The sequence below is a fragment of the Dipodomys merriami genome, unplaced genomic scaffold (genome assembly GCF_024711535.1).
Source record: "Dipodomys merriami isolate MVZ:Mamm:240054 unplaced genomic scaffold, mDipMer1.0.p SCAF_48, whole genome shotgun sequence".
Classification (NCBI taxonomy): domain Eukaryota; kingdom Metazoa; phylum Chordata; class Mammalia; order Rodentia; family Heteromyidae; genus Dipodomys; species Dipodomys merriami.
Genome location: NW_027206046.1, coordinates 6437704 through 6452152, shown reverse-complemented (window position 1 = coordinate 6452152; position 14449 = coordinate 6437704). Strand labels below are relative to the sequence as shown.

Here is a 14449-nt window from a genome sequence, read left to right as displayed (position 1 = left end):
ACCTCAAAAATACCTTTGTTTCCCTCCACATTTAATTGACAGCTGGCTGTGTTCCTTTATCACATGATGCTTAAAACGTCTTGTCCTTTAAGAGGCTGTAAAAAGGACAGCTTCAAAGTGTGTTCTTCATCTAGCGGGCCATAGTTACTCAGCCTGTCCTCTCAGGGGACAGTTCAGAGTCTCACCCCAAGACTGTGTCATGAACTGCTGGGTCTCAGCAGAACTGGAATGTGAGTGACAAATGTCCATGTGGGTGACAGAGTAGTGGGGATCAGAAATGCCTACATGAGGGGTTGCGGTAGCTTTATATCAGAAAGATTCTATACCAGAATCTATAGTACCTTTCTGTTCTCTCTCTCCTCTGCCTGCCTGCCTGCCTGCCTGCCTCTCTTTCTCTCCCTTATACACACAAACACACAGAAACACACCCGAGTGTGTGTGTGCATGTGTGCACGCGCACACACCCACACCCACACACCTAAGCTATTTGTGAAAGGGAAGGACTCTCCCCTCTCCCCCTGCCCCGTCTCATTTACACACATACACATACACAGGCTATTTGTAAAAGTGGAAGACTTTCTCCCTCTCTTATACACATATACACAATATAGCCTATCTGTGAAACTGAGGACTTTCTACACACACACACACACACACACACACTTGTAAAAGAGGAGAGCTTCACCTTTTCTGTCTACTAGCCAAACTAACACACCTGCCCTCCCTCCTCCAACACCTTGCCCTGACACTGAAGCGTCTCTCTCCTCTGCAACCTCTGACAACCAAATGGAAAGCAGTTCCATACAGACCCATGGAGTCTGGCTCAGGACTCCTGGAGATCAGCCTGGAATCACCATCTTCCTGACACTCCCCCAAAAGCTCAGACCTACTTCTCTACTCATTTTTAAGTATCGCCAGAGGGTACTGACAGCCTTTTCTCATCTTTATGGTTTTTGAATGAAATTAAAGTTAATCTTCTCCAGTGTGGGTAGGTCTTGTGTAAGATTCCCACACCCTCACTGCAGAGTTAGGAGAGATGGCCACACTCCCACACCTCCATCCTCTCTCTGAGGTGGAGAAGATCTTTGTACTCCTTGAGGCAGATTTGAAACTTTGAGTCACAGAGCTTTTCTCTGAAAATCCCTCTCTCCCCTCTCATTGTTATTACACCAGAAACTCCTTTAATTAAAACAACAACAACAACAACAAAAACCAAGCTGGAATCAGGCATGGGTGGCTCAGAAGACTGAGAGAGAAGGAACACGGTTCAAAGCTAGCCTGGGCAAGAAAGTTTGTGAGACTCTTATCTCCAATTAACTACCCTAAGAGCTAGAAACAGAACTGTGGCTCAAGTAGTAGAGTACTAGCATTGAGGAAAAGAAGGTTAGAGATGGCATCCAAGGCCCTGAGTTCAAGACCTACAACTAGCACACACTTACTGCCCCCCCCCCCCAAGCCAGGGCACTCAAAGGATTCAAGTGTTTATGGTAGTCCAAGCCCCCACCACGTACTGGTATTTTTCTCCCTTAATAAACAGCCTCAATGAAAATAGAATCAAAGAGTAGAAAGACAGAAACTGAGGGAACAGTTTTCAGGTCATCTTTTTTCTTAAAAGAAGGAATTTGCCTGCAGTGTCTGTAATTTTGAAGGTTTTAATGAATGGCCTGTAAATTATTTATTACTCTTAGAAAGCTATAAACATCCTTCCCTAAGCTATTATGAAGCAATCTGAGCAGGAGTCAAATGGCTCAAAATATTTGGCATATTTGTGCTGTTGGTTGAGAATAGTTCTGTCCTGTAACTCTAAATTTCTCTCCTGCTCGTTACAAGTGAATGTTGAGTGAGCCTTCAGCTGCTGTGTGTGTATGTGCGTGCATGTACATGTGTGCATGTGTGCATATGTTTGTGTTATTCAACTTGAGATGTTCCAAAGGCATTTTAGCTTTATAATTTGTTCTTTTGCAGACTTCCAGGTTAATAAGAGATTCCAAAATTAGTCAAAAATAAAATAAAATCCAATTTAAAAAGGCATCAGCAGAATATACAAACTGGATATGGGAGCAAAAAAAAAATGTTTGAAATGTCTCAGCTTCATTTCAAAAAGCTTCCTGCTGTCAAACCCAAACACCCAGACAGGTAGACTGCTGTGAGGTATGCGGGCAATGCCTGCTGCCTGGTTTTCAGATGGCGAGAAGGCATTTGAAAGCATCAAAGCTCCCTGGATAGATGTGTGTACATTAATCCCAGCCTCTGTGATCTCTGCACTTGCCCATTGTAACTTGCTGTTTAATAGATTGCCAAACTTTGCCCTTCATAGACTGCACATTTTTTCCCCCTAAGAATCTGTTCCTCTCCCAGGAGCTTCTTGCTGGGGCTGAGTTTTTAAAAGTTTTTTTCATTCCTGGGCTTGGAGCGAAGGCACTGGGTCATTCTTTGAATCCTATACTTTGGAACACCACACTGGTGGGTTTGCTTTTTCTCACCCCTGGTGTCTGGATGTGGTTAGAGTCAGTGCCCTCCAACCACCAGGGTCTCTGGCAGAAGCCAGCCTTGATAGAGATCATTATGGACCCTGGTCTTTGCCCTATGGGGAGCTGCAATGTGGCAGATGAGGAGAGAGATCAGAAGCAGTCAATCGGCAGCTCACAGGTCATGTGTGGGGACCTCAGACACCGACTGTTTAGCCTGCCCTATGTTCTCAATTTGGATCAGTGGCCCACAGGAAATTTCATTCGGGAAATCAGCATGTCCAATTTCATCAGAAAATTAGAAGGTACAACTGGCATGTTACAAGTGGGTCTATGTATATTTCTTGCTTTTTTTTTTCTTTCTGTTTGTTCTCTGCTAAGGCTCTGGGTCAGATATCCTTGAGAGTCCTGGCTTGCTTGAGGTGTCTAAGACACCTGCAGGGTCCCTTGGTGGTGTGTCATCACAGGGAAACAACCAGAGGCAAATGACTGGCAAATGGTGTGTGTGTGTGTGTGTGTGTGTGTGTGTGTGTGTGTGTGTGTGTGTGTGTGTGTGTGTGTGTGTGTGTGTGTGTGTGTGTGTGTGTGTGTGTGTGTGTGTGTGTGTGTGTGTGTGTGTGTGTGTGTGTGTGTGTGTGTGTGTCGCGCACAGGGGTAGGAGGAGAAACTAACCCATAGGTACTTTAAATATATCATCTCACTTGTTTTCCCCCACAACGACCAGGCTGGCATTATTATACCCATTGCACAGATGATGAAATCGAGGCTCTGCTTTATGTCCCATTTCTTATTTCACTACTTTGTGGGTATTGGAACTAGAGTCATTAGATCTTTCCGATTAGTAATGTAAAGAAGTCCCTGGGAAGGGGGTGACAGGTGCCCTGGAACCCACACTCTCCTCTCCTCTCCCATGCCAGGTCAACTCTGTTCCAGTCTAGCCTCACTGAACATCTCCTGGGACCCCAGACAGTCTGGTTCATGCGTCACTTCTGGTGATCACATTCTGAAAGTTCTCTCCTCATCTTCCCTTCTGTGCTGGAAACTCCCCCCAATCTTGAAGGCAGGGCCCAAACTCATTCACCACTGTATCCTTCAGGCCCCAACACACAGGAGTACTCAATCCAGGATGGTCTACAAGGGCCCAGGGATCCCACTGGGGGTAACTGAAATGGAATAGAAGGGTCAACAGTAAATCCCATTCATGGGGTTTTGTTCTTTTTTGATTGTTCTTTTTCTCACATCCTGTAACTGCACCCTTCTACACTCTTTACAAAACAAGACTCTTGTGTTCCTCTATGACCAGATACCTACATTTTTCACCTCTTCACTGCTTAGACAAGATTCCTTAATGACTTCATACATGAAACACATGAAAACCTTGTTTGCTACAGAATGTGTGGCAAGAAATGGGCATATTTGTATGGAGATAATGCAAAGTCAGTAAAGAACAAAACAAAACATTAACAGAAAACACCCCAAACCACCCACAATCCCAAGGCTGGCCTGTGATTGTAATCACAGCTACACAGAAAACAGAGGTAGGGTAATCCATATCTGAAGTCACCCTTACAAAAACAGAAGACATTATCTGAAAAATAGATTAAAACACTGAAAGCTCTGGGTGTTGGAGGCTCATGCCTGTAATCCTAGCTACTCAGAAGGCTGAGATCTGAGGATTGTGGTTCAAAGCCAGCACAGGCAGAAGCATCCCTATGAGATTCCTTATCTCCAATTAACCACTTAAAAGCTGGAAGTGGAGCTGTGGCTCAAAGCTCTAGAGCCTCAGCTATGAGCAAAAGCTCAAGGACAGAACCCAGGCCCCGAGTTCCAGGCCTATGACTGACAAAGAAACAAAACAAAAAACCTGAAAGCAACAATAACAACAAAAGACAAAACAAAATAACACTGAAGAAACAAGCAAAGCACTGGGGAATGGTTCAAGTAGTAGAACCCGTGTTGAAGCAAGTGTGAGATCCTGAGTTCAAACCCTGCACAGAGAATAATGCACGAAGGGCTCATGTAGCTTCCTAAAAAGGAGCAGAAACTCTGGCCTGGTGTGAAATTCATAACCCTTCAAATCATTGACGGGGCCTCAAATGAACTTTCAGTTTTTATCCTCCACCCCCACACTATTTTTGAAAGTATAAAATAATTGTCTATTAACTAACCACCAAAAGCCTCATTAAAAAAATTAATACAGAACAGAATCAGTGGGAATGAAGCAAAAAAAAAAAAAGTCAAAGCTTTATAAGATGTGTCTCCCAATGGAAGCTTGAAGGGTAAAAGTAAAACCAGGTGACAGAAAGACAGACAGGCAGTCGGAGGTGAAGGCTGGTCCACTACCTAAAATGCATTTTTCCTCTTTGTAATAGACCCTCTCCTATGTAGACAAGGATGGATGGACTGGCCAGGGGGAGGGAGGAACTGACTTTGACAATGATTTTAACAAAGGCGAGAAAACTGGCTTTTGTTACAAAAATGATTCTTTTCAAAAAGAAGCTATAGAGGCTGCTGTTGATGTGTGGTGTTTTCAGTTGGTATATTTTCATTTCTCATCTCTAACAATCTTCATAGAATGTATACTGCCTGCATGTGAGCAGAGAAGACAAGCCTGAGACATTTCAGTCATGAGCGTCACCAGACAAGTGATGCCCTATTTAAGTTGGATGTATGGAGCGACCATGTTTCTTCAATTATTTTTTCCAACGTGAGCAGAGCAGAGAAAGTCCTCCTCTTTCCTCTTTTTCCCTTCCTGCCTTCCGACTTTCCTTCCTTCCCTCTTTCTCTGCCTATCTCCCTCTCTCGTGTGTGTGTGTGTGTGTGTGTATGTGTGCGTGTGTGTGTGTGTGTGTGCGTGTGTGTGTGTGTGTGTGTGTGTGTGTGTGTGTGTGTGTGTGTGTGTACATGCACCCATGTATGCTGGCCCTGCATCTTGAACTCAGGGCCTGGGTGCAGTCCCTGAGCTCTTTGGCTCAAGGCTAGAACTCTACCACTTTGAACCACAGTGCCACTTTCAGTTTTATAGTGGTTAATTGGCGAACTTGGACTTTCTTGCCTGGGCTGGCTTTGACTTGTGATCCTCAGATCTCAGCCTCTTAAGTAGCTAGGATTATAGTTGGGAACCACCAGTGCTTAGCTCTTTTCCTTTCTCTAAGTCAGAGGTTTTTAACTATTAGCTCCAGGAAGTAAAGTACAAAGAAAAACTAATTCCCGAGATAAATGTTTAATAAAAAAATACTTTTTAATATAGAACGAAAGTAAATGTGCTAACTGCCATTGGAAATATTTGAATATGATCCATGCAAACATAATATAGAGCAAAAAAAAAACCCCAACCCAAAAACCTATATTATTACCCAGTGGGGGGAAGGTGAGCAGGGAGTATCTTGATGTAGTTGCCAAAAGAAAAAAAAACAAACAAAACCAAAACCAAAACATTTGGTTGAATCTCATAAGCTGACAACTACACCTCTAAGCCAAGATAATTACAGAGCTGCTCTACAAATTTGGTTAGGGTTTAGGGGATAATCTCCCACTCATAAAATCAACCACTCTCGAATGTTCCTGTCACCAGGTAACAAAAGACTGCTTGGATCTCCATGGATCTTTCTTTCTGGTCTTGTTGGAAGTCAGACCTTGATGTTACAAACACTTATGCTATAGGCTCTGATGTTTGATATCCTTTTACCTTGAAAACTCAATATGAGAAGCCGTTTATATAAAACACAGTCGGACCCCCCCCCCTGTATGCTCTGGGACCTTGACCAGTTAGGGTCTTTCTTTTCATGCTCTAATGATTCACCACCCATTGTCCTCGTCAAGTTTCTTCTATCCTTGCTTCCGACCCTTTGCATTTTTCTTGCTTCTTTCATCCACCCTCCCCCCCCCCCATGCTGACTCCCTCATTCCTCTTCTACTAAATTATGCTCTATTATTTCCGCAGCCTGGAGAACTCACAGCTGAAGCATTATCTCTAACCTTATTTTGTATTCCTAGCATGTGCTATAACCTGTTTTGAGTTTTATTTGCCGCCAAGTTTGCTGACACAGCTCCAATTTTGTTTTCATATTTTGATTGGGTAGGAGTGTTTATTACTATGGGTACCAGACTAGGGAAGAAAAGTCTCTTTTTTTTGTTTATTTTTTAAGGGCACAATTTACACCTCTGTTAAAGGGCTTTATCTTTTTAATTTGTTTGAATGCTGTTCATTTCAATTTTAAAACAAAGTATGTCCGAACATACTCCTTATTTTAAAAATCACAAGATTTGGGGCTGGGAAGGTGGCTCAGTGGTAGAGCGCTTGCCTTGCATGCATGAGGCCCTGGGTTTGATTCCCAGCACCACATAAGCAAAAAGAAAAAAGTCGGAAGTGGCGCTGTGGCTCAAGTGGTAGAGTGCTAGCCTTGAACTGAAGAGCTGAGGGACAGCACCCAGGCCCAGAGTTCAGACCCCACGACCAGACACAGACAGACACAGACACAGACACAGACACACACACACACACACAACACACACACACACACACACACACACACACATACAAATCACATAAAAAAATCACAAGATTTAATGAAAATTACCATGGTCCAATCTAAATGCCTTCCTTTGACTTTGTATGTTATTAAGTATGATGTCTGATCTCTCTTTGTGTCCCATATGAAACTCACCAGTACTCACAGGTCTAGAAAACTTAGAGGTCAGGGGCTAAGAAGAAATGGTTTCACAGCCCAATTCAGTTCTGCTTAGCCTGTCTTTCCCAGGGATGAACACTGGTTTGTGACATTGTTAAATTCACGGTTCATGTGAAGCTCGTATTTTTAACCCGATAATTTAAGCATTTCAGCTACCAGGGCCCCATTGATGAGATGCAAGAGTTCTATTGTACTGCTCCCTAAAGCACAGGGTGACTCAAGTTTTGTCCTGATGCTCAGGCGCCTTTTGGGGAGATTGTGCTTCATGGATCTCTTGAAAAGAATAAAAATGGAAGGAGCTGGAATATTACCCTAACACAGAAGGTTAGCACAAAATTTCAGATAGACAATACATACTGAAGTTTGCATGAGTTCATTCATTCCATGTAGCACTCAGAACATGGTTATATATAATTATTACTTATGAGTTATTATTCATAATTCAAACCTTAAATGGGCATCTTGCATTTCTCTTGGCTAAATCTGGCAACCTTATGCACAGTGAAGAAAGACAGGTTTTAAGTCTTCAAGCACAGACATACTTTCACTCCTTAACTTCTGTCTGCCTTGTTAGGACAGATTTTCTGAACAGTCAGCCCAAAGCAAATGCTTGCTCCTTTAAGATCAGAGAACTCCTGTCCTTCAAAGCATTTATGGTTGCTTCTTAAACTGGGAGGTTCATTGTCACTTCATCCATGTCCTGCATTCTCCCCAAGAAGACACAAGCTGCTAGGTCGCCATCTCCTCACTTTACAGGTCCCCTGTGCTTCATGGAGTTCAGCTCTAGACCTGTAGTGAGATTCCTAACTTCAAAGGTCCCTCTCTTCTGCAACCTGAGCCTTTGGTACCTGTTTTCCTACTTTGAGGCCAAGCTCTATGTGACCTCTCTCTGCCAGGTCAGCACGGGGGAATGCTTCACACCTGCATTTAGTCAGATCACAGATGCACACTGAGTGTGGCAGCCAGATTAATTTCTCATGCATATGTGAACCAATCTTATGCAGCCCGGACACAGGGGCATAAGGCATTCAATCTTATTGATAATCAGTTGTTGCATCCCAGAGAAGGATCTGGCAATATACACACCTCAAAAGAGCCACCAGAGTGTATATTGTATTGGGAAAATGCCGGCAGGATGTGCCTGAAGTGTTTGAGGGCTGAGGACAATATGGAGTTAACTTCCTCTAATAGGTATGCTGTTTAGACCACATGCTTGGCTTTCTAATTAGAGGTTAAGGGCAATACCACAACAAATAAACTGTCAAATCATGGATAACAAGATGGGAGTTAAAAAAAAAAAAAAAAAGAATGACACAAGCTGGGTGCTGGTGGCTCATGCCTATAATCCTAAAGCCAGCCTGGAAAGGAAAATCCATGAGACTCTCATCTCCAATTAACCACCAGAAAAACCACAAGTGGTGCTGTGGCTCAAAGTGATAGAGTACTAGTTGTGAGCAGAAAAGCTCAGGGACAGTGCTCAGGCCCCAAGTTCCAGCCCCATGACTGACAAAAAAAAAAAAAAAAGACCTAGTTGGAGACAAAAACCAGGTACCAAGCTGGTAGCTAAGTCATGGAGGACACTGCATATATACAAGTACAAACCATCTTGCACAATTACCTGGATTTAAAAATATTCAGAGAAGGAATTTTCTAGGAAGAAAACTACAGGGTCATGATACAAGCCTTAACTTTCTTTGAAAAGGGTCATGATACAAGCCTTAACTTTCTTTGAAAAGCTCTTTTAAACTTTTACCTTTTCTATGTGGCTTTGCCACATGTTTCCCTACATCTAGTGTGAGAGATCCCTCCTGAATCAGAAATTGCAGAACTGGCTGGAGTTGCATGATAAAGAAAAGCTGGGTGATGGTGACTCATGCCTGTAAACCTAGTTACTCAGGAGGCTGAGATCTGAGAATCAAGGTTCAAAGCCAGCCAGGACAGGAAAGTCCATGAGACTCTTAACTCCAATTGCCCAGTGAAAAGCCAAAAGTATGTGTGGCTCAAGTGGTAGAGTGGCAGTCTTGAACCTAAAAGCCAAGCAAGGGTTAGAAGCTCTGAGTTCAAGCTCCAGTACTAAAACATGTATGCACAAAAATGTCTGCAAAGCATATTGTCTAAGAAACTTCCTTTTCCTTTTTGTTCTTGTTAGTTTGTAATTAGGATGGTAAGTGTCCATTGACCCCTGTGTTCAGCAGCAAAGTACGCCACAGCAGGGGGCTGCACTAGCCAAGTCTGCCTCACTCTCTGGCAAATCCCATTTCACTTCTGGGTCTGAGGTCCCTCACCCACCCCCATCCCCACATCCCAGGCTCAATTAGTAGTGCAACCCCAGTCTTCTATCCACACATAGCAGCACATTAAAATGTCTTCGATTAAGCTCTGGATTAGCATGTGCCCTGACTTTATCTTAATTGCCGATTAAGATTAATCCCTCTAAGGAGTTTTATAGGGCTGATTTATTACCATGGGGTGAATCATTACATATTTTGGGTTACAAGTTCAATTTAGCTTCCTTTGGCTAAAATGGAAGACCCAGGCTCTCCAGCCTCTAAGGAAAGGCCTCTTGATTTTCTCTGACAGCCTCCCTTGACAGCTCATTTGCAAGGCAAGGTTGTGGTGGGTCGTAAGGAAGTCTTGATCCATCTTGACAAGTTGTGGAAACTAGAAATCCAGCTTTCCTGTGGGCTCCTGGCTTTAAGTTTCTATGGTGAATTTTGACTCAAAGATTGGTATTTACCATATACCCAGAGATGCTTTACTATTCACAATTGTCTTACATGTACCATACTTTACTTCTCTCCATTTCTCTTTCTGGATATGGATTTTTTTTTTGTGCTGGTATTGTGTCTTGAATTTGAGGGCTTGCATTCTCATGTGGCTTTTTCATTCAAAGCTGCTTACCATTTGATCCATACCTCTCCTCCTGATTGTTCTGCCAATTCACTGATGATATAATTTCATAAACTTTTCTGCCTGGGATGGTTTCAAACCAGGATCCTTAGACCTCAGCCTCTTGAGAAGCTAGGGTTACAGGTATGAGCCACAAGGGCTGAAAATTTTGTTTTCTGACCTGTATGAGGATCCACGATAACAATTCTTTAGCTCAAAATACTTCCATGTGCGTTTTAAAGAATAATAGCCACATAGCCACTTATCACATGTCTCATAGCCACATATCAATTTCATACATTCATGGTTATTTTTTTTGGGGGGGTCCAGTCGTGGGGCCTGAACTCTGGGCCTGGGCACTGTCCCTCAGCTCTTCAGCTCAAGGCTAGTGCTCTACCACTTGAGCCACAGCGCCACTTCCGGCTTTTTTCTTTTTGCTTATGTGGTGCTGAGGAATCGAACCCAGGGCCTCAGGCATGTAAGGCAAATGCTCTACCACTGAGCCACCTTCCCAGCCCACATTTCATAGTTTTTAATATCTTTATCTCCTCTGTCAATACTGGATTATCTTGCAATCCACTTCTCTAAGTAATATCCTGGGTGTGTAATAACATCCAGGTCATAAAAGAGGAAGAAATGGCGAGGAAGAAAACTCTCTGTGTGAGGCACAGAAAAGAGAAGTAACTTTAAGAAGGCCATAAAATAACAGCAAAGTCCAAACTCAGGATCTCAGAGCCAACTGCTGGCAATGCACTGATAAGCAGATAAAGACTTAAGGAAGGTCAGGCCAGTGTGACTTCTGGAAACACTGGATAATGTCCACTTAGACTAGACACTTCCTCCCTGGTTAGGACAGCTTCCCAAGGGCAAAGGCTCAGAGCTCTGATTTTAAAAAAAAATATGGGATGGGTAACAAATACTTGAAGGGTCTGGGAAGGTAGGTGGCTCAGTGGTAGACTGCTTGCCTTGCATGCATGAGACTCTGGGATCGATTCTTTAGCACCACATAAGCAGAAAAAGCCGGGGAAGTGGAGCTATGGCTTAAGTGGTAGAGCGCTAGCCTTGAGCTGAAGAGCTGAGGGACCAACCAAAAAAATAAAATAAAAAAGACTAACAAATAGTTTACATTTGTGTTCGCTTCGGCAGCACATACACTAAAATTGGAACTATACAGAGAAGATTAGCATGGCCCCTGTGCAAGGATGACACGCAAATTTGTGAAGCGTTCCATTAAAAAAAAACCAACAACTTGATAACTGCATCCATTTCGTCAAACTACATCTATTCTGCTAAGTTTAAGATTGCAATCATATATGAAATACTCTGTGGCTATCTGGGGAGATGTCAATCAGTAGTGTTCAGAGGCAATGGAGAGGCAACTAAGCTGGGACAAAAACCAAAAAAATCTCTTGATCACAGATATGTGCCTCTGGTCTGACTCGAAGTCCAAGCATTGGCTGACTCCCACAGCTATGACTTCTGGCAATTTCTATTAAGAATTTCTCTGTTTCATGCCTCAATGAACCTAGCCCTGTTATTATACTGGATAGACTGGCCTTTGTCAGTATCTATGGGTCAGATGAAACCATGTGGCACTTTAAGGCCAGTCTTCACAGCTATCATCACTGTCCATTGTGATCTCTGTCCTACCTCAAGAGCCATCACTGGAAACTTAGCCTCAGCCTGAGAGGTCTCAACAGAGGCCAAGATCACAAGGTTCCAGGGCCTCCCTGACCCCCACTGATCATCCTTTCCTCAGGATTCCTCACATTCACAGGACTGTATATACTCCTGCTTCTTCCACTAGTAGAGCAAGATGCTCCAAGAATAGGGAAATCCTCTCTCTCATTTCCTTACCCTGCCCTACTAAGCCACCAGTCTTAGCCAAATCTGAGAGTCTATAGACAGATGTGTCTGAAGTTAGGTCACCCCAGTGTCTCAAAGTCTTCATCTTCCTTCTTCCCACAGGGTCTGACACATGCCATGTCTGCCACTAGTGCTCAGGAAGAAACAGAAGTCATCTCCTGCTGCTCCCTTTCTCAATGTTCCAGTGCAGCTGCTGCCCGTGTAGTCGCTGCCCGTGTGGTCATCTTATCTTCTTCTCAAAGCAGAGCCCAAGAATGGAGGGCAGAAGCTTTCTCTTTGTGGAACCCACATGGTGACCACATTGCTTAGATCTGATTACGTAAAACAACCATTGGCTTTCACTTGAAACTTGAAAATGTAGGGTAAATACTGTATCAACTCCCGATTACTCAGCACATTCCCTTTGCTTCCTTTGGGACTGAATCTTGGGGTCAGTGACTGTCGAGCTTTCTGAAGAAAGCCTGTTGTCCTGAAAATGATTTACCTGTGGAGTCCAAGACAACCCACTGTGCACATGTGTGTGTGTGTACACACACACACACACACACACACACACACACACACACCCCTATCTCTAAGTTTCCCCATCCGTGAATCACACAGGCTGCCATGTGTTCACTCTTGCCTTTCATTTCTCAGGCTGCCTCTGGTAAATTCTCTACCTCCTACATCCATTGTAGGCTTTCCAGGATCTGCCTTCAGTACGGGCAGTAACATCAGTTCAAAGTGCATCGGATTTCCACATTATTCTGGTTCAAGCGACAAATCATTAGACCCCCCTAGAGAGTCCCCCCCTCCTCAACCCACAGCAGTATTACTAGGCTTGAACTCAATGGGGCTCACTTCACTAATAGAATTCTCTTCAATTATTTTGCTATGTTAATGTTGCTAGAAGGTAGGAAAAAGTGATTTTATCTATTTGTGAGCTGTGTGTGTGTGTGTGTGTGTGTGTGTGTGTGTTCCTGCATCCTGGGGATTCCTTCCTATGGAGATACTGCAATTCCACAGATGGTTTTATTTTTTCCTCCTTATAAAAACTAATATCTTGCTAGGCATTCTGCCAAGAGTACTTAGAATTTTGTTCTAATGAAAATCCTTCCTAGATATTTGTAAGTCTAGGCTTGAAGACCTTTGTTTAAAAAACTTTTTTTCCTCTTTGCTCAATGCTGTTCTCTTATTACTTGCTATTCAAGGTACACGTGTGTGTGTGTGTGTGTGTGTGTGTGTGTGTATGCATGCACAGACTTCATCCATGCCTACCTTGGAATGCATCTGAGCCAACATATTCCCTGGGGGAAATAATAGTCTCTTTTCCTATTAATGAACAGTATGTTGTTGCAGATTCGTGGACGGCTTTAATTTAATAAACATGCAACAGTGAATACGCTTATGGGACATCAAACCTCTTTAGGTTTAAAATTAGTGACATAGAAGAATTGTCTGGCGAAGCACCCCATCCTTTCACAGCTGGGTCGTTATGGAACACGATGTGATGTGGCAAGAGGAAAATGTTTGGTCTCCTACGTTGGGCTGTACTTCTTCCAATGCAAATCCATCTATCCATCCTTAAGATTCCAAGAAGGTATCATATTTGCACAAGTCAGCGACGCCTGTGCGTGAATCAGCTCAACTTCAAATTCTACTGGAGCCTGAAACCTGGATGAAGGGAAGGTATTTTGCTGTCTCAAATGGAAACAGATGGCAGACAATACTCAAGACAGGATGATAACCAAATTACTGGAGGTGAAGGTATTTGCCATCCCTGTGTCCACCATCCCTTAACTCTATCCTCCCCTTCCTTCCTTGCCACTCCTATTAGAGGTATACTGCAAAGCAAATCCTGTGTGCCCAGGCTCATTTCTGACACTTTTGTGGAAAGAAAAACAAAGAGAGAGAGAGAGAGAGAGAGAGAGAGACAGACAGACAGACAGACAGACAGACACAGACAGACAGACAGACAGACAGAGCCCAGTCAACTGAATTAAATTCAGCTAGAAAATTAGACAGTTCATTTATCAGTATAAATTAATAGAGACCAGGAAACAAGGTATTTCCTTCAATGGCCTTACCCCCAGGCCTGTCACTTATGCTTCCCTGGCCAGATGTCTTCCCAATTAATACCAAACACAGGCCCCAAATCCTTCTTGCCACGGTACTGCCAGCAAGCACTACCAATCGAAAGAAGAGTGCATGGGATCTCCTGGATTAGAAACATAAAAAAATTTAGACTGCTGAGGGTTGATGAACACTGATTCTAGCACTTCAAAGCAGCACTGACCTTAGCCAAGTTAGGCTGGGCCTGTTTCTCCACTTGTAAAAAACAGTGTAAGAACAGCCATTTTCTCCTGTATATGGTTGTGTCAAATAAGTTAATATTATCAAATGCTAAAAATGGTATGCAGCATACATCAAAAGGGATGTGTGTTTGCTATTTGTAATTATTGTAATTATTTGCAATGATTTGTAATTATTGTTTGAAGGTAAATGCCACCCAGGGAGAGATGGGTTATAATATATGGGATATTTCTCCCTTAC

At 43.1% G+C, this 14449-nt stretch overlaps 1 protein-coding gene and 2 non-coding genes across 6 annotated transcripts in view; 2 read left to right on the top strand and 1 right to left on the bottom strand.

The window, feature by feature from the left end:
• Nucleotides 1-14449, bottom strand: part of Rora (RAR related orphan receptor A) — a 779408-nt gene that overhangs the window by 289780 nt on the left and 475179 nt on the right. The window lies entirely within an intron of this gene.
• Trnaa-ugc (transfer RNA alanine (anticodon UGC)) lies at nt 6748-6811 on the top strand. Its single transcript has one exon. It is a non-coding gene; the product is annotated as a tRNA-Ala (tRNA).
• On the top strand, nt 11179-11285 carry LOC138809051 (U6 spliceosomal RNA). The gene has a single exon (XR_011366678.1). It is a non-coding gene; the product is annotated as a U6 spliceosomal RNA (small nuclear RNA).